At 44.6% G+C, this 26,406-nt stretch overlaps 1 long non-coding RNA gene across 1 annotated transcript; it reads left to right on the plus strand.

Moving 5' to 3' along the window:
* The first annotated feature begins 487 nt into the window (after positions 1 to 487).
* LOC137373122 (uncharacterized) lies at positions 488 to 25,452 on the plus strand. Its single transcript, XR_010975591.1, has 3 exons — positions 488 to 811; positions 20,380 to 20,608; positions 25,368 to 25,452. It is a non-coding gene; the product is annotated as an uncharacterized lncRNA (long non-coding RNA).
* The last annotated feature ends 954 nt before the right edge of the window (positions 25,453 to 26,406 follow it).

A 26,406-nucleotide genomic window follows, 5' to 3' on the forward strand; every position in this document is an offset into this window, starting at 1 on the left:
TGTGGCTGCAGACTCCGGTTGACTTTATTTATCCAATGATGATTTTATCTGTATCTTTCCATAGGCTTGACATGGACCACAACGTTGATGATACAACCGTGATACTGTGGGAATGGTTAAAGAATGTTCAGCGGGCCGACCACGATGTGGAGTGGAGGACACTGGATAATCCCAACTGAGTCGTCTGCTTTGCACAGCCATCTCACTCAATGCTTGTTCCCTCCTTTAAGTCTTTACATCCATATTTTAGATGACTTCCAAATATTTTCAGAAATCTCATTCACCAAGGCAATTGATGCAAGAAAATGTGCCTTTAAAATGGAACAAGAGAAATTAAATGTCTTCATCCGATAAAGTGTTGGCTGAGCTTTATTTTAACACTCTGAGGTAGATCACATCAGCACTGTGCCACAAGCCTGCAACATCATCATGACAAAAGTGTCTTTCCAGCCTCTTTTCCTCCTCAAATATCGATCAGGAAAGTCAAACAGCCTTTTTAATGAAGGCAGGGTAGCTGTAAGGTTTATTTTGTCAGACACTATTTGATTTTACAGCTGCCCAGCGCTTTGCTTCAGTGCTCAGCCGGTTTAAATGTTCCCACGTGACCGGCCACTAACGGTCACTTCAAGGGCCCGACCACGTGACTGAGAGGGAGGCTTCCCAGAGCCGGAGCCGCAGACGTGTTCAGTGTCAGTCGTTTAGGCTGAGCAACTGGGCACAATATTCATTCAGAATATCAGGAGGTCAGTGAGGGCTCAAAGTCCACAGTCAGATCGAATGAGAGTCAGCAGAGTGGACAGAAAAGGCCATGGCAAGTATTTTGATTGAAGTTTTCAGTGGAATCTTTGTGGGCCCGGAGGAGCAGAACCTCTGCCAAATACTAATCCGGTGATAAAATCATCGGGCCCGGAGTGAGGAGATTCCTGGCTGTCCCTCCGGTTAAACTCGGGGCTTGAAAGTTCTAGAAGGGATGTGTTATGTGTAGGAAATGATAACATAGTCTCTATCACAAGGCTCTCAGTAGAATTTAATTACAGCTCTTATGTCATTTACAATATTGACTCTCAGTTTTTGACGCTCATCACCTCTACAGTAAGACCTTTATTCTATAGATAATGCACAACTTCACTTCCACTCCAGTGAAATGTCATGACAAGCACTGCTCCTCTGAATCCTCTATTCTATAAAGACCTATCTGACCTGGATTATATTGGAACATCAAGAAGATGTAGTAACAGTTGTCAAGCAATGGGAAAATGTCAGGGAGGGAAACAAGTTGCAAACCTGTTTAAACATTCATCTGAGTTTATTTTCAAAGAGTGACTGAGCTCAAAACTCTCCATATTTATAAACTAAAATGAAAGCTCATCGCTGCTAATGGATGGCACTTGGCAACTTGTGCATCGGTTCTCGGCTCCTGCTTGAAGTGATAGAAAATAAAGATGTATTCTGCAAGTTTCACAGAACAGCTCCAGTATTTTGTACAGGCTGTTTATTCATGTTGCTTATCGTACTGTCCTCATCCATGTGCTCCTCGCTCACACTGGCCACCAATTTGGTTCCATAGTGCCTCCAGTTTTCGCACTACAGGGTTTGTTTTGGGACCAAACAAGTGACCACTACCCATGCTTACCTCTGGCACAGCCTCTTCCAGAAACCATTTTGATGAGGGCAATAGCGTGTGCGTTAGAAGCATGCACCACAAGTATGGAGAGTTGGCAGATCATGACATCAGTCAGTGTGTGATGCTGATTTGACACCAGCGCTGCCATTTCCAACCTCGCTGCTTGGTGGAATTCCCTGTCTTAAACACACAGCTGAATATGTGTTTAGCAGCAGGAAGGAATCTCCCATCAGCTCTGTTTAAAGTGATTGTCACCTATGCTCAGGTTAATTACTGACTGATTTCTACTGGCTCTGTCTGAGTTTGTAGAGGTGAGTTTTTACTGCCATTTAAAGTTGGTGAAGTCGACGGGGACTGGTGTTGCACGTGGTGAAGGTCTTGGTTCTGACTTCAAGAGTTCTGATCAGACCACTGGCACCCGGTCATGGGTTCAGTAAGTTTCCATCCTCCTTGGTCTGCAACATGACTGGGAGAATGAGCAGAGGCAACATGGAGGAAGACAAGCTGCTGCAAGAGGGCAGAGGAGATGGGGGAAGAAGGGCTCTCAATAGAAGGCCTTATCAACCTGGGGTCTTCTGGAAGCATTTTTCTTACTTCAACCTAAGCCAGGATCAGTGTGTGTGATGTCTCTGCTTTACAAAGGAGGTGCTCATGGAAGTCTGTCACCTCTTGCAACCAGACCTGCCTCCTCAGAGCAGGACAAGAATGGTGCTGTTAGTGGTTTTGATGGTGACCTTGGCCTTGAATTTCTTTGTGTGGGGAGACTTTCAGACTGAAGCAGGCAACATTTCTTAACATCTCCCAGTTTGGCTGTTGGTTGCTGCAGGAGTGAGATGATGGACACTCTTTATATCAGGAGAGAGGAGTACATTACATTGTCTCTGACCAGAGAAAAGCAGCGAAGCGTGCACATAGCTTCAGCAGGATAGCTGGGATCCCTATGGTGCAGGTGCCATTTATTGCACACACATTGCTTTGTGAGTGTCGCGTCTAAATGCAGAGATGAACCACAATCACAAGGGTTCCACTTTCTGAATGTGCAGTTGGGATGCAACCATGCTCAGTAGATCATGTTGGTAAATAGCTGGTATCCTGGCAGCAGTTAAGATGTCTTTATTCTGTGCCAATCTGCTGAGCCACCATGTCAAACCAGAGGGTGGCTGCTGGGCCATCAGGGCTATCCACTGACCACCTGGGTTATGCCATTGGTGTGCGTCCCATGCACACATAAAATCATAGAAGTTTAAGGCACAGAAAGAGGCCACTTGGCCCATCGTCTTTGTGCTGGCCGAAAAACAATCCACCTATTCTAATCCCACCTTCCAACATTTGGTCCGTAGCCCTGCAGATTACTACACTCGAGGTGTATATCCAGACTCCTTTTGAGTCTATCCTCCTCGCTATCTACCACATGGCAAATCTTTGTGTCGTCTGCAAACTTCTTGATTATGCCCTCTATCTTCACGTTCAAGTTATTAATAGACACAAAAAGCAGGGGACCCAGTCCTGAGCCCTGCGGAACATCACTGGAAACAGCCCTCAGGACCTAAAACACGTCAATAATTACCCTTTGTTTCCTGCCACTGTGCCAATTTGGTATCCACCTTGTTGCATTTCCCTGGATCCCATAGGACTTTATTTTTTTAACCAGTCTGCCATGTGGGACCTTGTCAAAAGCCTTGCTAAAATCCATGTAGACCACACCAGCTGCACCACCCTCATCTATCTTCCTTGTTACTTCTTCAAAAAATTTGATCAAGTTGGTCAAACAAGATCTTCCCTTAACAAATCCATGCTGATTATCCTTGGTTAATTTGTGCCTCTCTAAGTGACAGTTTATCCTGCCTCTCAGAATACATTCCAATGGTTTTCCCACGACTGAGGTTAGACTGACTGGCTGTAAGTATTCAGTCTATCCTTGTCTCCGTTTTTAAATGGAGGTACAACGTTAGCAGTTCTCCAATCCTCCGATGCGACATCTGTATCTGGTGAGGACTGGAAAATGATGGTCAAGCCTTCTGCTATTTCCTCTCGCTTCTTTTCACAGCCTAGAGTACATTTTATCTGGACCTGGTGATTTATCAACTTTCAAGGATGCTAATCCCATTAATACTTCTTCTCTCCCTAGGTTTATCATATCCAATACTTCACACTCCTCCTCAACTGCAATATCTGCATCGTCCCCCTCTTTTGTGAAGACAGACGCAAAGTATTCATTAAGAACCATACCAACATTTTCTGCCCCTACGCATTGGTTACCTTTTTGGTCTTTTATGGGTCCTACTGTCTCCTTAGTTATCCTCTTACCCATAATGTATTGATAAATTATCTTTGGGTTCACCTTGATTTTGCTTGCCAATATTCTTTCATGCCCTTGCTTTGCTTTCCTAATTTCCTTTCTGATTTCACCCCTCCACTTTCTGTACTGCTCTCGGCTTTCTATAGTATTGAGTTCTCGGTGTCGGACATAAGCTTTCCTTTTCTGCCTTATTATGCCCTGTAAGCCCCTTGACATCCATAGGGCTCTAGTTTTAGCCGTCTCATCCTTTTTTCTTTGTGGTAACATGTTTACTCTGAACCCCTTGAATCTCCCCTTTGAATGCTTCCCACTGTTCTGACACTGACTTACCTTCAAGTAGCTGTTTCCAGTCCACTTTCACAAAATCACTCCTCAGTTTAGTAAAATTGTCCTTTCCCCAATTGAGAACTGTAACTCCTCTTCTTTCTCTGTCCTTTTCCATAGTTATAAAACTGACTGAATTATGATCACTACCACCAAAATGCTCTCCCACTGCCACCCCTTCCACCTGCCCATCTTCATATCCCAAAACTAAGTCTAAAACTGCGCCCTGTCTTGTTGGACTTGCTACACACTGGACAAAAAAGGTTCTCCTGAATGCACCTCAAGAATTCTGCTCCCTCAATTCCTTTCACAGTAAAACTATCCCAGTTAATATTGGGGTAGTTAAAATCCCCTACTATTACTGCCCTATTGTTCTTGCATTTCTCACAGACTTGCCTGCATATCTGCTCTTGTATCTCCCTCTGACTGTTTGGGGGTCTATAGTTCCATTCCAGCAGTATGATTGCCCTGTTTTTGTTCCTCAGCTGAATCCATATGGCCTCATTTGATGAACCTTCCAACATATCATCCTTCCTCACAGCTGTAATAGTTTCCTTGACCAAAATTGATACTTCCCCTCCTTTCTTATTCCTCCTCCCCATTGCACCTGAAAATCCTGTAACCAGGCTCGTTGAAATGCCATTCCTGTCCCTCCTTAAGCCATGTTTCTGTCTTTTTTCTTCTTTGGTCTCCTTATCTCGAGAGACAATGGATAAGCGCCTGGAGGTGGTCAGTGGTTTGTGAAGCAGCGCCTGGAGTGGCTATAAAGGCCAATTCTGGAGTGACAGTCTCTTCCACAGGTGCTGCAGAGAAATTTGTTTGTCGGGGCTGTTACACAGTTGGCTCTCCCCTTGCACCTCTCTTTTTTCCTGCCAACTACTAAGTCTCTTCGACTCGCCACATTTTAGCCCCGTCTTTATGGCTGCCCGCCAGCTCTGGCGAACGCTGGCAACTGATTCCCACGACTTGTGATCAATGTCACAGGATTTCATGTCACGTTTGGAGACGTCTTTAAAGCGGAGACATGGACGGCCGGTGGGTCTGATACCAGTGGCGAGCTCGCTGTACAATGTGTCTTTGGGGATCCTGCCATCTTCCATGCGGCTCACATGGCCAAGCCATCTCAAGCGCCGCTGACTCAGTAGTGTGTATAAGCTGGGGATGTTGGCCGCCTCGAGGACTTCTGTGTTGGAGATACGGTCCTGCCACCTGATGCCAAGTATTCTCCGGAGGCAGCGAAGATGGAATGAATTGAGACGTCGCTCTTGGCTGACATACGTTGTCCAGGCCTCGCTACCATAGAGCAAGGTACTGAGGACACAGGCCTGATACACTCGGACTTTTGTGTTCCGTGTCAGTGCGCCATTTTCCCACACTCTCATGGCCAGTCTGGACATAGCAGTGGAAGCCTTTCCCATGCGCTTGTTGATTTCTGCATCTAGAGACAGGTTACTGGTGATAGTTGAGCCTAGGTAGGTGAACTCTTGAACCACTCCCAGAGCGTGGTCGCCAATATTGATGGATGTAGCATTTCTGACGTCCTGCCCCATGATGTTCGTTTTCTTGAGGCTGATGGTTAGGCCAAACTCATTGCAGGCAGCCGCAAACCTGTCGATGAGACTCTGCAGGCACTCTTCAGTATGAGATGTTAAAGCAGCATCATCAGCAAAGAGGAGTTCCCTGATGAGGACTTTCCGTACTTTGGACTTCGCTGTTCGACAGGCAAGGTTGAACAACCTGCCCCCTGATCTTGTGTGGAGGAAAATTCCTTCTTCAGAGGACTTGAATGCATGTGAAAGCAGCAGGGAGAAGAAAATCCCAAAAAGTGTGGGTGCAAGAACGCAGCCCTGTTTCACGCCACTCAGGATAGGAAAGGGCTCTGATGAGGAGCCACCATGTTGAATTGTGCCTTTCATATTGTCATGGAATGAGGTGATGATACTTAGTAGCTTTGGTGGGCATCCAATCTTTTCTAGTAGTCTGAAGAGACCACGTCTGCTGACGAGGTCAAAGGCTTTGGTGAGATCAATGAAAGCAATGTAGAGGGGCATCTGTTGTTCACGGCATTTCTCCTGTATCTGATGAAGGGAGAACAGCATGTCAACGATCGATCTCTCTGCATGAAAGTCACACTGTGCCTCAGGGTAGACGCGCTCGGCCAGCTTCTGGAGCCTGTTTAGAGCGACTCGAGCAAAGACTTTCCTCGCTATGCTGAGCAGGGAGATTCCACGGTCGTTGCTGCAGTCACCGCAGTCACCTTTGTTTTTATAGAGGGTGATGATATTGGCATCGCGCATATCCTGGGGTACTGCTCCCTCGTCCCAGCACAGGCATAGCAGTTTCCGTAATAGCTAGGATATCTTACTACCATGTGTTTATCTGTGCCATCAGCTTTATTTTCTATACTGCTTGCATTAAAATAGATACCCCTGAGCACTGCAAAACTCTTTTTTATTTTCTCACCTTTGTTTCCTCTGTCTTCCAGACTCGTCCATTAATTTTCAGCCTTCATTTCTGATTTTGTCCCAGTTGAGTCTACCCTCAGGTCCCCATTCCCCTGCCAAACTAGTTTAAACCCACCCCAACATGACTAGCAAAACATCCCTCAAGGAACTCCGTCCCGGCTCTTTTCAGGTGCAACCCCTCCGGCATGTACAGGTCCCATCTTTCCCCAGAGCCGGTCCCAATGTCCCAGGAATCTAAAACCCTCCCTCATGCAGCATCTCTCCAGCCACACATTCATTTGTCTTATCCTTCTATTCTGTACTCACTTATGCATGGCACTGGGAGTAATCCGGAGATTATTACTTTTGCGGTCCAGGTTTCTAACTTCTTATCTAGCTCCCTAAATTCTGACTGCAGGACCACATCCCTTTTTCTACCTATGTTGTTGGTTCCAATGTGGAGCATGACGGCTGGCTGTTCCCCCTCCCCCTTCAGGATGCCCTGCAGCCGCTCAGTGACATCCTTTACCCTGGCACAAGGGAGACAACAACCCATCCTGGATTCACGTCTGCGGCTCCAGAAACGTCTGTCTGTTCCCCTGTCTATTGAATCACCTATCACTATGGGCAGCCTGCATATAAAGAAAAGCCATGTTTGCCATATGAAATGTCATAAAGTGATTGGGTTGTTCAAGAAATGGCTCCGCTGCCTGGACCACTTTGGAGGAGCCCTCGTTGTAGCATGTGTCACGATTAGTCATGGTCTGCTGTATCCTGTACAACCTCAACATCATGAGGGCACAGCCCTTTCCACCAGGGATCAGGCGAGCGGCTGAGGAGGAGGAAGGCAGGAGGCAAACACATCCCCTTTCCAGTCAGGCTGTCTGTTATCACCTCATGGACTGAGGTACCAGTGAGCATAACCCCAATTCCCCATTCACCAACACTCCCACACCTTAGTGACCATCAGTGTCCTCTTGGAAGCAATGAGGAAATAAAAGCCACCACAGAACCATTGCAAACTGACCTTATCAAGCAAAACATCTAATATTCCAAACAAAAGTCAAGTGATCACCCTTGTGCATTCCCTTAATGCCTGTATTGCAGGTGCTTAGACTGTCCTAGTGCTCCTATGCAGTGCTCCCAATGTGGCTGCAGCCTTGACTGGGGGAGACTGCAGATGGCCTTGGAGGACACTCTCGAGTATCTGAATCTAGAAGGCCCAGCTTCACACTGCACTATCTCAGTATGGGAAGTGGCAATCTGGGCTGGCTGACGGACAGGCAACAGCAAGGGCACTGGTGGAGTGTCAATGGTGAAAAGACATACATACGTACAAAGGAACATACATGAAATTAGGAGCAGAAGTAGGTCATTTGATAAGATCATGGCTGATTGTGGCCACACCTCTGCTTTCCTGTCTGCCCTTCATAACACTTGCCTCCTTTGTCTGTCAAAAATCCATCCAACTTTATCCTGAATATATTTAATGACCCTGCCTGAACTGCTCTCTGAAGAAGTGAATTCCACGGATTAACAACCCTCAGAGGAAAAAAATTTACCTCACCCCCATCTTAAATGGGAGCTCCCTTATATTTTTGGCAGTTTGAGTATCTGAAGCCATGATAGGTGCTATATAAACATGGATTCTTCTTGAATAAAACCTGGGGCGGAAACAAACTAGAAGTTAAAAAAGGGCCATTATTGGAAATTGCATGACCCATGAACCATCTCGGCCTCCTGAATTCCCCAGCATCATAGATGCCAGTCTTTAACCAATTTGATTCACTCCACGGGATATCAAGAAATGGCTGCAGGTGCTGGATACTGCAAAGGCTATGGGCCCTGACAACATTCCAGCAATAGTACTGAAGACCTGAACTCCAGAACTTGCCGCGCCCCCAGCCAAACTTTTCCAGAACGGCTACAACACTGGCATCTACCTGGCAATGTGGAAAATTGCCCACGTATGTCCTATACACAAAACACAGGACGAGGAACCCGGCCAATTACCATCTCATCAGTCAAGTGACGGAAGGTGTCGTCGGTAGTGCTATCAAGCGGCACTTGCTTCGCATTAACCTGCTCAGTGATGCTCAGTTTGGGTTCCGCCAGGGCCACTCGGCTCCAGACCTCATTACAGCCTTGGTTCAAACATGGACGAAAGAACTGAACACAAGAGGTGAGGTGAGAGTGACTGCCCTTGACATCAAGGCAGCATTTGACCGAGTATGGCATCAAGGAGCCCTAACAAAACTGAAGACAATGGGAATCGGGGGTGGGGGGTGAAAGCTCTTAGCTGGTTGGTGTCATACCTAGCATGAAAGAAGATGGTTATTGGATGATCATTTCATCTCCGCTCCATAACAAGACTGCAGGAGTTCCTCAGGGTAGTGCTCCAGGCCCAACCATCTTCAGCTGCTTCATCAATGACCTTTCTTCCATCATAAGGTCAGAAGTGAGGATGTTCACTGATGATTGCACAGTGTTCAGTACCATATGCATCTCCTCAGATACTGAAGCAGCCCGTGTCCATATGCAGCAAGACCTGCACAACATCCAGGCTTGGACTGATGTTTGGTGTCAATGTTACTTGCCACTTAAGTGTCAGGCAATGACCATCTCCAACAAGATAGAATTCAACCATCTCCCTTTGGTGTTCAATGACATTGCCATCACTGAATCTCCCACTATTGACATCCTGGGGTTACCATTGACAAAAAACTGCATCAGCCACAGAACTACTGCGGCTACAAGAGCACATCAGAGGCAGGGAGTTCTGCGGCGAGTAACTGACCTTTTTCCCCAATGCCTGCCCACCAACTACAAGGCAGAAGTCAGGAGTGTGATGCAATACTTTCCATTTGCCTGGATGGGAGCAGCTCCAACAACACTCAAGAAGCTCGACACCATCCAGGACAAAGCAACCCACTTGACTGGCACCTCATCCACCAACAACAACATTCACCCCCTTCACCACCGACGCACAGTGTCAGCAAGATGCACTGCAGCAACTCACCAAGGCTCCTTTGACACATTCCAAAACTGCAACCTAGAAAGACAAGGGTAGCAGATGCATGGGAACACCACCACTTGCAAATTCCTCTCCAAGATACACACCATCCTGACTTGGAGCTATATCACCGTTCCTTCACTGTCACTGGGTCAAAATCCTGGAACTCCCTTCCTAACAGCACTGTGGGTGTACCTACACCCCAAGGACTGTAGCATTTCAAGAAGGAAGCTCACCACCACCTTCTCAAGGGCACTTAGGGATGGGCAATAAATGCTGGCCTAGCCAGCGATGCCCACATCCCATGAACGAATAAAAAATAAGTAGAAATTTCCTTCTAACATCCACTGTTATTGGGTGCTGGAAGTTGCCAAGTTGGAACCGGCTCCTCCGTGTTCCTTGACAGTGACCGCTACCCAACCCGAACCCAACCAACCTGATGACATGGGGTCGGGTTGGGTTGCTCTTCCGAGTCCGGCATTCGGACTCGGGCTGGGTCGGACACAGTGACAGCCAGGACGCCAAGGTGGGGTATGTGCATTTGGACTCCGCACTGGTCTGCAGTGTCGATCTCATCCAAGGTAGAGCACAACCTCTTTAATATAAACAACTTTATTCCGGTGGTCGGGTCGGGCGCGGGAAAAAATCGAAGGACTCAGGTTGGGCTCGGGTCAGATGTAGTTCTGTTTGGCTCGAGTCGGGTTTCATTTGCAGACACAAGCAGGCCTTTAGCGACCGCGGGCTTTCTGACGGGCCTGAAAATGCACCAAGTATTTCATTGTGCTGAACCAACAGCCTTTGTCTGTACTCTGCCCCATCAAAGTCCTCATCTGAGTCCTCTGCAGCAGAACTCGTATGTGACCTCGCTCTGCAGTGCATTGGTACTTGTGCTATCCTTTCCCTTGTGGCTGGTGTCTCACCACATGCACATCTCACCTCTGATCAATATCTGAGTTAGTGGCTGCGAATGTGATATTGAGTGACAATATTTCATTGTCATCAGTTTCCTGCTGCTCTTGGACTTGACACGCCCATAACATTGTCTGGCCAGGTGACAATTCTTGGATTGCTGAAAGGAGAAAGGCAGAAGGGTAGGAGATTGAGAAGGAAAGCAAGTGGTGCATATTTACCCTATCTGTGGCTTGTAAATCAGAAGAGATTGTGGGATGAGGGGGAAGTGGGATGTCAGAAGGTGGATTAAGTAGGAACATCTGTTATTATTTCAGCCCCATCTCTGGCCATGATATTAGTTACGGCTACTCCAATAATTGCAAGAACTGTCTCACTGTGAGGACATACAGCCGAGCCTACACCCGCCGGTTAGGTGCTGCAGTCTCTAGTTCTATCCCACCTTGTCATGCAAGAGAGAGGGAAGTGTTTCAGTGAGTGTGGTGCAATGTACCTGTCATTGATGAATAGGTGGCAGTGTGTGCAAGCTGTCAGGTGTGAATGTGAGGCTTGAAACTGTGTGTGAGGGTGAGGTGAAGTTTATGAAAGGTAGGAGTCTTTGATCAAGAATTTTGTTAAGTGAGTGAAGGGTGGTGGTGAATGGAGGAGTGTGTGAGGCTTGTTTTGAACGCTGGACTTTGTAGCATGACTGTTTTAAAAACTGGTTTTAATGTTGTTTAAAATGGAATTAGAGAAATCAGGTGACCTTACATCAACTCCACTTAAAGACAAGGGTCTTGGTTACCAGGACGACAAAGAACCCAGATCAAAGACCTTTTTTTAACAAGCAGAGGCATCTTAACATACAAAGATAGATTTGTTAAAGGGATACTGGCAAGTTCCTTTAACACCCCAAGCTAAAGAAATATCAGCTTTTGTCACACCAGACGATCTTTACCAGTGCCGAGTGATACCATTCGGGCTAAAAAATGCTTTGGCAACCTTTGAGAGACTAATGAGACAAGTGGTAGTCAGTGTTCCTAACTATAGTTTATTCTGATGCTGTGCTGGTATACAGTCTATTCTTGGAAGGAACACTTATAACAGCTAGAAACTCGGTTTAAAAAAAATTACAAGAAGCTCATTTTAGTGGTAAATTTGGCTGGAAGTGAATTCACAAAAGTGAGAGGGACCTACCTTGGGATACAGTTCGACAAAGACAAGTGTTGCCAAGAAAGGTGAAAGTACAAGCCTTGGTGGAGTTCACTACCCCTAAGTCTAAGCAAGAAACCAAGAGGTTTTTGGGGATGTGTGGTTTCTACTGGAAGTTTGTACCAAATCTCAGCACTGTAGCTGCTCCATTAATAGATTTGCTACAGAAAAAGAAAACCAAGGTAGTGTAGTCAGGGGAGTGCCAGGCATCTTTTGAAAAGCTCAAGGCCACTTTAATGAACCAGTGTTGGCTGCTCCAAATTTCACGAAGCCTTTCAAGGTAGCAATTAATGCTAGTGACCAGGGGGTTGGTGCAGTCCTGTTACAAGATGATCAATTGGGCATAGAACGACCAGTGGGATACTTTTCAAAAAAAATAAATCAACATCAAAAAAGATATTCCACCATGGAAAAATAAATGTTGGGTCTATTATTGGCTCTTAAACATTTCGAAATCTGCATTCGCCATGATTACAGAGAAACGCTGGCATGTACTGATCACAACCCACTAACCTTTGTGGAGAATTTTAAAACCCAGAATGTCAGAATATTCCATTGGAGTTTACTGTTGCAGCCCTATCACTTAAAGATTGTCTAAATTTCGTGCAAAAATAATGTTATTGCAGGTGCTTTATCACAAATCTAACTGAGTTATATGAGCAAAGATGGCACAAAACATAATTGTATTAACCACAAGTAAAGCGGGAATGGGGGATGTGTGTGGAAAATGTGTTTTAGAATGTTTTCAACTTCTGTTTTTTTTATACATTTTCAATGAAAGGAATTCAAAAATGGCATTTCATTTAGTCAAGGGTGCAGGTATTGTGAGAGTTTCTGTAGGTTTTGTTAAAACTTGGAATCTATATTTTAAAACTGAAGAGGTTGAACTATGGGTGTTTTTTTTTAAAGGTGGACCAATAAACAAGTTTTTACTGGAAAACATATGATTTCAATTCGGGGGCGGCACAGTGGCGCAGTGGTTAGCACCGCAGCCTCACAGCTCCAGCGACCTGGGTTCAATTCTGGGTACTGCCTGTGTGGAGTTTGCAAGTTCTCCCTGTGTCTGCGTGGGTTTTCTCCGGGTGCTCCAGTTTCCTCCCACAGCCAAAAGACCTGCAGGTTGGTAGGTAAATTGGCCATTATTAATTGCCCCTAGTATAGGTAGCTGGGAGGGAAATATAGGAACAGGTGGGGATGTGGTAGGAATATGGGATTAGTATAGGATTAGTATAAATGGGTGGTTGATGGTCGGCACAGACTCGGTGGGCCGAAGGGCCTGTTTCAGTGCTGTATCTCTAAACTAAACTAAAAAATAGGGTATTTGACTTGAGAGCTATTTTTGTGTTTTGACAAGACAGAATTTAATTATCATGGGACTTGTCTGGAAAAAATTAGTTTCACTTTGAACTGTAAAATGTCAGCTGTTTTTGGACTAAAAGGTGCTGTTGGATATCGACTTATCAGAAGATATGCCAGGATCAGAAGAAAATCCAGATCACTGTTACCTGTCTTTGAAGCATTCCTGCTCTTGAAAAGCAAAAGCCTGTGTTACGACCAGATGAGAAAGGTGTCTCGGGATCCCTCTCAGCCTTCACCTGATCTTAACGTAACAGGGTTTAATTTTAAACACACCATGTTTTTAGTTCCCCCTTGGTGAATCCATGTTCACTACTTTCCAATTATAAGGCAAAGAAACCAGCACAAACAGGTTTCTTAGGTTTAAAGGAGAAAGGTTGAAATTTATTAAATTTAAACTTTAATTTGGTTGAAGCTTACAGATACACGACGTGTCCACGCTAGCATGTATACGCGATACACACATGTAAAAAGAGAAGAAAAATAAAGTGGAAATGTTTGAGGCAATATATGAAGAGTTTTTCTTATGGTTCTTTCAGCTCACTGTAGCGTCCTTGATTGTAGGTAGGTCTTGCTTTTCGTTGGGGCCCAGTACTCCTCTTAAAACTTGTGCGCTGCAGAAGACTTTTCTCTCTTGGGGTTTATGTGTCTTCAGTGGATTCAGAGACTTGTGAGAAAGAGATGGGAGCAAACAGGAGAGATCTTCTTAGTCCAGGAGCAAACGGACATTCTGAGTTCAAACTATCTGTGGTTAGTTCAAAAAACCCTGGAACAGCCAGTTAGTCATGTGATCAGCGGGTCCAACCAGTCCTGGCCCCTGTGGATTGCATCATCCCAGTAGGCCCTGGAATGCGCTTCCCCACCCCATCACTGTCTCGTGATCAACATCCATTGTGGGTTAAATGTGTCAGGAAATGGTCCTTTGTTGACATAAGCACTGTCTGTTTGTATGCAAATGTCCTTTCCAGTCACGGCTGATCTGTTCAAGTCATTTCCGCATTCCAGCAACAGTTCAAAATCAATGTACATATGACAAAACCAATGTGCCTCATTGTTGGCAGCTGGGGACTGCCTGATACCTGTATGAAGTTGTGCTCTTGCCTCCTGAAGACATCCTGGATGTTTGTAGCAAGCTTGCATCTTTAAAAGACTTCGCATTGAATATGTTAGAACTGAACCCCCTGATACTGCACACCTGCTGAAACACCATGTAAAGCCTTGGAGAGTTGAAATTCTTTGCCTTTCCAAGCAGACTGTTCATCAGCAGCACCGGGAAAGATTCCTAGTGGCAGCTACCTATTCGACTTTGGGACACTTCGCCAAAACAAAGGACTTCCATATTCGCTTCTCAATCCAAGTTTTTTTTAATTCCTTCTATTTCTTTGCAACAGCTGTAAAGAGAAAGGGCCTAATTGGGCCAGTGGGTGAGTTTGCCATCCAGTTAGTGGCGCCGGAGTGGCCTGGAGGCCGGACCCAGTAACAGAGGGCCTTTTGTAAAGGCGAACGGCTTGCCATTCACTGAAGCAATGGACCAGCAGGGACCTTGAGGATCAGTGCTGGCACTGGCAGGCGTCCCCGGACATCAGCACGATTTTCGAATGCCTCCCTTGAGCTTTAACTGGTGCAGTGTCCGACATGAGAGATGTTTTGTTCCTGGCATCCAGAAGAAGAAATCCACCTAGAGAAACAGAGGGCATGGATGGAGGTGGTGACGGAGGTCAGCAGCCGGGGAGTCACCAGAAGGATTAGGAGTCCAGTGCAGAAAGCGATTCAATGATTTAATAAGGTCTGGAAAGGTGAGTGGCCAGTGACACCCGGGTGACAAGTCTCTATCTGTAAGCACCAGTATTCCACATGAGCTGAGCAGACTGAGAGTCTATAGTTCTCCCTATCTTTTTCAGATCAAGTGGCCAGTTGAATATGGGATGATTGTAAAGGGGGCATCACTGAGGAGGCTGACTTCTCATGTGGATGTCATTCTGGAATAGGTGAGGGAGGGTAGCCGACTCAAATCTTTCCCTCATTATCCTGTAGAAGAGAGCACATCATTCAAGGGAGAAGTCTTGGACAGGTGCGTGCTGTGGCTTCACAACTGCTGTAATCTATGGGTTTGGTTGTGCTCAGGTACCTGCCGACTAGCCTGAGTTCTCATCACCATCTTGTGCATCCCACAGGGCCAGTTGTGGAGGGGGAGCAGAATGTTGCCGCTGCCCCTCTGGCAGGGAGAGATGTTCCAGGTGTACCGTCACATCATTCCACTGCACCTTCGACCCACAGACACACACACCCTGGTGGGTTCAGTTTAGCTTAGAACATGGAGCACTGGGTGAACTGCACATCACGATGAGCAGTAGGAGGATATTGAGGCAGAGTCAGCTGTGGGCAATCCCCATCGGGGGATGGAGGACAGACAGTCAAGCTCCGCTGGGTGAAGATGCTGGGCCTTGGGTGTTAGAAGCAAGGCCGGTTTTTCTGGAGCAGATGATGGAGGAATCCATGCAGCACATTGTGTACCTATTATTACTTGGGGTTTTGAGTGCATGAGCTCCACCTGTGAGAGAGTGCCAACCTCTTGGAGAGCCATAATGCAGCACTACTCTGAGTGGGTGCAGGAGCAGGGTGCTGACATGTACAGAAGGAGTGACACACTCTGTATCATTGACTTCTCACTGTTGCTGATGGCGCAGGAAAGCTTGGCGGTGGATGCCAGCTGCGTTCACCTGGTGGCCTTATCCATCATGCAAGTGTACTGAAAGGGCTGAGGCAGTCGAAGAAGCTGATGAGGGGGCTACCTCTCAGGGGTGCTGGCATCATCCCTCGCCTTCTCGTCCCTCTGACCTGAGAAACCATCCATGCTGCAAGGCCCTGTGACAGAGGCTACCCATGCAAGGATAGAGGCCCAGCAGCCTATCGAGGAACCCCACAGGCATCTCCACAATGAGGACGGAAGCCACAGGCATCTCAGCCATGAGCAGAGGCAAGGGAGCAGGCTCCCCCCACCTCACCCTCAGCCACAGCGGGAGCATCCTGTAGTGGACGAGAACGCAAGCTGCCAGACTGTAAGATGCACTTAATGGGTCACGTGAGTGATGTTTTCTCAGTTTCACAGAATTGTTACAGTGCAGAAGGAGAGTATTTGACCCATTGTGTCGGCACCGGCTCTCCGAAAGAGAAATTCACCTAGAGCCATTTTTAGCATCTTTTGTAAGAGGTTTCTAATGCCAGGATTTTTTCTTTATAACAAAGATGATTCCAAATTCCAATTCACTGCAATAAATATTTAAAAACCAAAACTGCCAATGTTATATGAACGAGTCTTATGTCCGGAACTGAAGGCTCCTCCAAAACTTGACATAATAAACTTGAAAGTTCATTGTGGCCACAAATTAAATTTCCAGTTTTTCAACTTAACAGGTCAATTAACCTTAACAGTATTAATTTAAATCAGACTTATTAACTTATAATACTTATTAACTACACACAGAACAGAATAACACGTGTTTATTTTAAAAGATAGGTAAATTACGTCATTTTTCTTGTTCTTCAGGCGCCTTTTCAAATGACTGTAATAAAACCAAAAACTAAAGAAAAAGTTATTTAACATTCTTATAACAAAAGATTTAACACCAGCTTTTTAAACAGACAGAATCTTTCCTATATCTCCTTTGTTTATCCATCTCTCTCTTAAACCAATATCCAATTCCTGACATTTGCTCCTTAACAGTCAATAAAACATGTCTTTAATTTAAACTCCAGAAACTAGAACAGATTTTAAACTGGAACTCCAATTAAAGCAGGAGTTGTAAACTTCAAATTGGATTTCTGCCAAACATCTTCAGACCTTCAAGGCTGAAGCTTATCTCTTAGAAAATTGTTCATTGCCTTTTCACAGTTGCAAAACCAACTTTTAAAATAATAAAACTTTAACTTAAAATATAATTCAAGTTTATATCCCATTCCTGGGTGCACAATCTTAAATCGAAAGGAACACACTCAACAATCACTTTTCACACTCATTCAATTCCAAACAACTTAATAGACTGATGCTTTCAACATTAAAGCCAGACAACAAAGAGTTAACAGTCAGTTCTACAGAACACAATTTGTACAGAACACAAGCTGTACATCCCAGACATTCAATTCATTCGTGGACACTTCCAACATTCACACATTTGAATCAAAGACACAGTAACTTGTTTTTACTCTAAAACGTAGTCTTTTATGTCACTCTGCCATAAACTTTGTCAATGATTTTCTTCTTTCTTCAGGCTTAGGGGGCTGATGGCCTTTCGCAATTCTTTAAATTTATCTAAACACCGGAGCATGTAAGCATTATCCCAGGAGGGGTCGCCGCACCCACTCTCAACACACGTCCTCCAGTAATCAACCTTTTCCAATTTAAAGGAGCCTCCATAAGGCCAGTTGCCGTGGGACCACTCGTATAGATCGGAGGTGAAAGGGTTAACATATCTACTGTCACCTGTCTCCTTCCAAACAATAACGGCCGGTGACCCTGGCGGAACCAGGGGGTCTCCTACCTTCGTTTTACATTGCATGTATTTACCGTGGCGCTTCTGCGTCTTCCTCGAGGGGGCAAACGGACGTGGGCTGCCCTTCTCAGCGGGACATGGTTTACTTGTCCCCGGGGGCGGCCCTTCTTTCTTACGTTTAAAACTCATCGACCCCATCTTCGGACCCTTTAATCACTTCCTCAGTTCCGAAGCGCGGATCTATGATCTGTGGAGAAATGAGCAACAAACCAAACAAAGACTAACTAGCGCTGGCGCCGTTGTCAATCCCTCAAGGCCACCTTAATTGTTTTACTATTCCTGGCGTTGTACGGCAGCGGTCTTTCCAGTTCCGTCTTGTCACAGCGTCTTTCCCTAACTTGGGATCAGCCTGTGGACTCCGGTCAGGATCATGCAGCCAGCCGATTCTATACTTTTGGTTCGCTCAGGATCCCATAATTAAGGGTTCCTGCCGACTACGCCAAATTGTTGAAGAAATGTGATTGTCAAAGAAATTCTCCGGACTCAGACCTTGAGCATTAACAAATTTTATTGCATGATATCATGGGGAGCACACCTTTCCTAATCACGGTCCGGTGCTACTCCAAAGCGTTCCAGATCTCCGCGGATTTATATAGTACAACAGATGCCGAGCTGACAGTTTCCCAATTAGTTACAAAACTACAAGATAGACACAGGACGGCCTTCGTGACTATACACCATGTAGAATCCGAGGTCAGCTTCGCATGAGGCTGTACATAATAAGCTATTATTTTCCTTAAGTTAGTGCGTACTCCAGATACCACATTTGCCCGTTGATAACGTCTGTGTGGGTTGCTGCAGACAAACGAGTCATTAAAGCAAAGAGCTGTAGACCCCAAGGTCAGCAAAACTGCTACCACAATTCCACATTCATAAATTTAATCAAGATAAGAGAGATGCATTTTAATGGTTGAAAATTAGAGGGAGAGAGTGAGAAGAAGAATACAATGTAACAAATTCAAAGAAAAATCAACTTATTCACTTATTTACTAATAATTGGTAGTATTTAAAATACTTTCCTTCCAATTGTGGAAAAGGTCACTCATTTGGATTTCTTGAGTGGAAAGATTGTTTCAAACCTTTTGAAAAACTTTAGTTTGGTTAGAGCTTAGGGATTCGAATTACAGCAGCCTTCGGAACACCAACTTTGAATATGATCAAGCTAGTGGTGATAAGAGATAGATACACATAGATATTGGGAAGGAGAGTAGATGGGGATACAAGGAAAATTGAGATGCCAAAGGCAACAGCAAATTAAGCTAGACATTTCAGCATGGGCTGGGGCAGACATTACAAAATAGGGAATGTGGAAGCTGGCCACGCAAGAAGTTTGAAATCAGATTGTTCAGATCACCACTTGGGTGAATAACTTTTTGACTCTTACACTAAAATGGAGGGGTTGGGGTGGGGGGCGGGTGGTGGTGGTGGTGCAAGAGGGTTGGGCGGGATTGAAAATCATACTGACCGCACCAGATATTCTTTGGATATGCCCACTGTCATTTTCTAGATGATGAGAAATACATTTTTTTTAAAAACTTCGTGGTGAACATTGGTACAAATCAGGAAGCTGTACAAAATGCGAGTCAGGCCACAACTGGAGTACTGTGTACAATTCTGGGCACCACACTATAGGAAGGATGTGATTGCCCTGGAGAGGGTGCAGAGGAGATTTACCAGGATGTTGCCTGGGCTGGAGCATTTCAGCTATGAAGAGAGACTGAAAAGGCTAGGATTGTTTTCCTTAGAGCAGAGAAGGCTGAGGGGGGACATGATTGAGGTACGCAAAATTATGAGGGAGTGGGGGGGGGGGTGGTGGGGGGGGGGGGTCAATAACCAGGGGGAATAGATTTAAGGGAAAGGGCAGGAGGATTAGAGGGGATTTGAGGAAAAAAAATTTCACTCATAGGGTGGTTGGAATCTGGAATGCACTGCCTGAAGAGGTGGTAGAGGCAGGAACCCTCATAACATTTAAGAAGTATTTATATGAGCACTTGAAACGCCATAGCATTCCAGGCTGGTGCCAAGTGCTAGAAAATGGGATTAGAATAGTTTAGTGCTTGATGGCCGGCACAGATACGATGGGCCAAAGGGCCTGTTTCTGTGCAGTATAACCCTGTGCCTCGAAGAAGAAAAAAAGACCTTGCAGATGAAGAATGAAAATAGTTCACAATAATATTTTGTAAAGAGCATCTGGACTATTGAAGTGTGTGTGGCTTTGTTACTCTGTTCTGATCAGCTGATGGAAAAACATGGCAACGCTGCTGTTACTCAATCACTGGGCTTGATTTCCAGGATACGGCTATCGATAATGGTCAGGTTGTCTGGTTCAGGTAGGTGATCTCTCAATGCATGAAACATGCAGATGTGAGTGGTTATGAGCAGCGAACTCAAGCTATTTACACATGACTAGCTGGTTTGGCCATGTCTGTTTGTGTATTCACATGCTTTCCAGTAAGAACTTGTTTACTGGTCAACCTTTTGTTGAACTGCCTTTCAAAAAAAACACCCAAAGTTCAGCCCTTCAGTTTTAAAAGATAGATTCCAAGTGTAAACAATAAATATGGACTCATAACAATATACAAAATAAGAGTTCAATATAAAGCTGAACATGAATTCAAATCAAGTGCAACATCAATGGCAATGATAAACTTTTTCCTAATTTCTTGCAGTTGTCCTTCGTTGAAGGCAAGTCTGATTCAGTGCATGCAGAAGAGATTAAACCACTGGAATAATAAGAGAGAAGGCAGGAAAAGTCTGCTGAAGCATTCAAAGGCCAATCGAAACACGTTTGTTGAAGTATTCATCGTCTAGCCAGTGACTGGATGGCAGACGGTTCACTTGTTACAAAGGACCATGGAAGAACCCGAGCCAATTCAATCGCAATTTGTCGACACAATCGTACGTAACAAAGGTTTATTTTCTCTTTCAACTGATTCACAAGCACACAATCTTCATCAAGTCTGTGGCTAGCCTGCAGACACTGGTGACGGTTCAATCCTCCATCCTGTATAAAGCCCAGCCTTGTTTTGAAAAGGCTGATGTGCAAAACATATCAACAGCAGACCAGCTTTGCATTAGAGTTTGGGGTTCGGTTAATGCTCTCCATGTTGTCGAGTAATTTACGTAGAATTCTGCCAAGGTGATTTATTCACATATATTCCAGGGTTTGCAATACTGAATAGTCGTCACAACTGCATGAAAGGTGACTCTCCTCATCGTGTAATCTTGCTTAGTCAGTGCATTCACTGTTCCCTTTTTGGGTGCTTTGGGTAGTGTCAAGCATGACTGAGTTTGCAGCTTAACCTGTTTGTCTGAGTTTTGATTTCTCAGAACAAAGCCAAAATTTGCAGGATGCCGACCATAAAACATATTGGCATTGTCCAGGATCACCAACACTGAAAAGCAGAGGAAATGTACATTGTTATTTACACATTCGTTCTGATAGTTTTAATTGGATGAAGCATATAACTGTAATCCAGATCTAGAAATATGAATGGCTAGGAGTAATAGGACTGTAATTTGCTACAAGGTTCAGATGGTAGAACAAATCACAGGAGAAAAGTTTGTGGGTTTGCACCATTGTTGGGAAGGGTGAATAGCTGAAAAAAAATGTTTTTTTCATCCATTCTCGGGATATGAGTATTGCTGGCAAGGCCAGAATTTATTCCCTGTCCCCAGTTATCCCTGAGAAGATCGGTGCTGGCCGCCTTTTTGTCACAGTTTGATCGAATTGAGTGGCTTGCGAAGCTTCTTCAGAGGGCTGTTAAGGGTTGACCCTGCATGGGCCAGGTCAGGTAAGAATGTCAGGTTTCTTTTCCTAAAGAACTTTAGTAAACCAATTGGGTTTTTACTCTGATCCAACAGCTATATGGTCACTTTTGCTGATACCAGTAGTGAAGTTTCATGCTAGGTCCCCACCTGCCAAGAATGAGGCACATTAATTTTGTCAAGAACATTGAATTTAATCTGTTCGTTTAGTTGAGAAAGGACATGTTAAACTCATCAGCCGTGGCTGGAGAAGATATTTGCATATTAACAGACAGTGTTACGAAGGACAAAGCAGCCACTCCCTGACCCATTCAACCCACAATGGACTTTTGATCACCAGACATTGAAGGTGAGGGAGCTCACATTCCAGGTTGATTGCTAAGATGACCAAATATACAAACGGACATGGTCAAATCAATCACATGACTAACCTGCTGGGAAACCTGAGTTTTTGAATTTAAAGTCATAGAGTCAGAGTTATACAGCACAGAAACAGGCCATTTGGCCCATCGTGTCTGTGACGGCCATCAAGCACCTATCTATTCTAATCCCATTTTCCACCACTTGGCCAGTAGCCTTGTATGCTATGGCATTTCAAGTGCTCATCTAAATACTTCTTAAATGTTGTGAGGGTTCCTGCCTCTACCACACCTCGGGCACTGTGTTCCCGATTCCAACCACCCTCTGGTTGAAAAACATTTTCCTCAAATCCCCGATAAACCTCCAGCCCCTTACCTTAAATCTATGCCCCCTGGTTACTGACCCCTCCACTAAGGGAAAAAGTTTCTTCCTATCTATCCTATCAATGCCCCTCATAATATTGTACACCTCAGTCAGGTTCCCCCCTCAGTCTTCTCTGCTGTAAGGAAAACAACCCTAGCCTATCCAGTCTCTGTTCATAGCTGAAATGCTCCAGCCCAGGCAACATCCTGGTGAATCTCCTCTGCACCCTCGCCAGTGCAATCACATCCTTCCTACAGTGTGTTGCCCAGAACTGTACACAGTACTCCAGCTGAGGCCCAGCTAGTGTTTTATACAGCTCCATCATAACCTCTCTGCTCTTATATTCTATGCCTCAGCTAATAAAGGTAAGTATCCTGTATGCCTTCCTAACCACCTTATCTACCTGTGCTGCTGCCTTCTATGGACAACTGCACCAAGGTCCCTCTGACCCTCTGTACTTCCTAGGGTCCTACCATCCATTGCTTATTCCCTTGCCTTGTTAATCCTCCCAAAATTCCTCACACTTCTCAGGATTCAATTCCATTTGCCACTGCTCTGCCCATCTTACCAGCCCATCTATATTGTCCCGTATTCTAAGGCCTTCCTCCTCACTATTTACGACGCCACCAATTTTTGTGTCATCTGTGAACTACTGATCATACTTCCTATATTCACGTCTAAATCATTAATGTACACTACAAACAGCAAGGGTCCCAGCACTGATCGCTGTAGCACACCACTGGTCACAGGCTTCCAATCGCAAAAGCAACCCTTGACCATCACCCTCTGCCTCCTGCCACGAAGCCAATTTTGTATCTAATTTGCCAAATTGCCCTGGATCCCATGGGCTCTTACCTTCTTTACCAATCTCCCAAAAGCCTTACTGAAGTCCATGTAGACTACATCAACTGCTTTATTCTCATCTACACATCTAGTCACCTCCTCGAAAAATTCAATTAAGTTTTGTCAGACATGGTCTCCCCCTGACAAAGCCATGCTGACTATCCTTGATTAATCTCTGCCTCTCCAAGTGGAGATTAATCCTGTCCCTCAGAATATTTTCCAATAGTTTGCCTATCACTGATGTTAGAATCACTGACCTGTAATTACATGGTTTATCTCTGCTACCCTTCTTGAATAATAGTACCACATTTGCTGTACTCCAGTCCTCTGAAAATTTGAGTCAGAGCCCCTGCTCTCTCCACCATTGCCTCACTTAACAGCCTAGGATACATCTCATCTGGGCCTGGGGATTTATCACTTTTAAGCATGCTAAAACACCTAATACTTCCTCCCTTTCAATGCTAATTTGTTAAAGTATATCACAATCCCCCTCCCTGATCTCTACACCTACATCGTCCTTCTCCAAAGTGAACAGAGATGAAAGATAATCATTTAAAACCACAGCTGTGTCCTCCGGCTCCACACACAGATTGCCACTATGGTCCCTAATGGGCCCTACTCTTTCCCTGGTTACCCTCTTGCCCTTAATATACTTATAAAACGCCTCGGGATTTTCCTTTATCTTGCCCTCCAGTGTTTTATCATGTCCGCTTCTCGCTCTCCTAATTACTTTTTTAAGTACCCCTCTACACTTTCTATACTCCTCTAGGGCCTCCGCTGTTTTCAGCGCTCTGAATCTGCCATAAGCCTCCTTTTTTTTCCTTAAACAATCGTCTATATCCCTTGACATCCAGGGTTCCCTGGACTTGTTGGTCCTATCCTTTACCTTTGCGGGAACATGTTGGCCCTGATCTCTCACTATTTCCTTTTTGAATGACTCTCACTGGTCTGATTTATACAAACGGATTGGGCAGAAGGTCTGTTGCTCTTGGACTGAGAAGATCTCTCTCCTGTCTGCTCCCATCTCTTTTTCACAAGCCTCTGAATCCACTGAAGACACATGAACCCCAAGGGAGAAGAGCCTCCTCCAGCAAACAAGGTTTAAGAATACTGGGTCCCAACAAAAAGCAAGATCTACCTACAGTCAAGGATTCTGCAGTGAGCTCGAAGAACCGTAACAACAACTCATCAGATATTGCCTCAGACTTTTCCACTTCAGTTTTCTTCTCTTTTTTGTCTCTATTTGCATGTGTGTATTGCGTATGCATGCAAGCATGCAGCATATATCCGTAGGTGTCAACCGAATTAGAGTTTAAGTTTAATAAATTTCAATTTTTCTTCTTTAAACCTAAGAAAGCCTGTTTGTGTTGGTTTCTTTGTCTTATAATTGGAAAGCAGTGAACAAGGATTCACCAAGGGTGAACTAAAATCATGGTGTGTTTAAAATTAAACCCTGTTATGTTAAGACCTGGTGAAGTCTGAAAGGGAACCCTAGACCCCTTTCTCACCTGGTCACAACAGAAGACTAAATGATGGTATTGTGTAATCACTGCAAAACATTGCCAAACACCATCTTTCCTTTATTGTTGGGTCCGAATCCTGAAATTCCCAACCCAATACTGTTGGGGGAAGCACCATCATCAAAATAACAGCAGCAGCTCAAGGATAGGGCCTGTCCCCTGCATCTTCTCAGGGCAATAAGGGATGCAAAATAAATGCCAGCTTTGCCAGTGACATTTGTATCCAGAGAAAGTTTGTTTAAATTCTGACCGGAATAGCATTCCACAGGCACTGGGAGTCCTCAGCAAATGAAGGATTCTGCCTAGCGGAGTCTGGACAGTGAGAGTTGACAGGATTTTCAAGCATGAGAGAATCACAGCCATGATGTCTGATCCTGTCTTCAATTTTGTTTTGGTATTCGCTTTTCATGAGAAAAGGTGGTGGTGAAGGTGTCACTGATTAGCACACTAGGAGCTGGAGACCCTATCCAGTTTTCCTGCTTCATAGCCAAGGTGATTTCAGTAAAAGAAAACGGTGAATGCATTTTTTGAAAAATCCTATTTGAATTACAATAAAGAAACCAGAATAATGCTGATAAATTCTGAATTATTCGATTCGTTAAGTCCACAACGAACTCCAGATTTGCACCCTTCACACAATATAGCTTTTCGGGGGATTAGCTGACTTGAGTCGCTGAACTGCATCTGACCAGAACCCACTCCATTCCTGGGCGAGGCGAAAATTGGAACTCACGTTACACTTTCAAAAATGAAATGTCACTACTTTCCACATGGTCAAATTCCTATCATGTTATTATTTTCAGGTTCTCTGCAGAATGCTGTGACATGAAATGAAATTACTACAGATATCCTCAACAGTAACCATGGCAATAAATGCATGTTTGAAAGGTTGGTACTAGCAATGTGAGAAATATGAAGGAAAAATGCCCATCACCAGTGTTAACCTAAGAGCTGCACTCCCTCTTGGAATCTCTGACATGTCATGAATGTAACTGATGTCTATCTTCTGAAGGAAAATACTGTGTGAAATATTGAGAAATTAGCCATCCACTTTCATGATTAATGAAAAACTTCCAGTCACACCTAGACATAATTAAGTAGAAATTTAATTCACGTATCAACATCGGGTGTAGGCTGTACCTGGCAGTGACTACTGGAAGGTAAATTACATCAAATTAACAACAGAAAAATGCTATTTCCCCCATCTGGTCTGTGCCAGTGTTTATATTTCCTCCACCTTACTTCATCTGACCTTATCTGAATATCGTTCTGTTTCCTTCTCTCCCATGCACTTGTGTAGCTTCTCCTGAAAGACATCTGCGCTATTCATCGCAACTACTCCCTGCAGTGGCAAGTTCTGTACTCGAGCCATTCTCTGGGTAAAGAGGTTTCTCCTGAATTCTTAATTGGATTTATTGGGGACTATCTTATACTTATGGCCCTGAGTTTTGGTCACCTCCACCACCCAAGTGAAAAAGAAAGCCCAATAACATTTTGGGGCATGTTGTCCCCACAAACAACTTTGAAAGTTTTCCAAAATGTAGCAATTCATACTAACCCTGCATCTCTTTTCAAAGTTAATCAAAGCACCCGTAAGGAGACAGACAAGGACAAAAAAAAAATTCAATTTGTAGAAAGGTTCGATTGTGCACAAAAATGGTCACGAGTGAAATACAAGCCCTGTAAACCTGGTTCCAAATTAGTATGTGGCAAAACTCAATCATGTATACGACACCAAAGGTGTAAGACACCCACTGCCAAATCATTATTTTGTACAATAGACAAGTCCTTCTCTGCAGTCAAATTCATTAACACCAAGTTGATTACATAAGTCAGCAACTA

This window comes from Heterodontus francisci, chromosome 8 (assembly GCF_036365525.1).
Source record: "Heterodontus francisci isolate sHetFra1 chromosome 8, sHetFra1.hap1, whole genome shotgun sequence".
Taxonomy (NCBI): Eukaryota; Metazoa; Chordata; class Chondrichthyes; order Heterodontiformes; family Heterodontidae; genus Heterodontus; species Heterodontus francisci.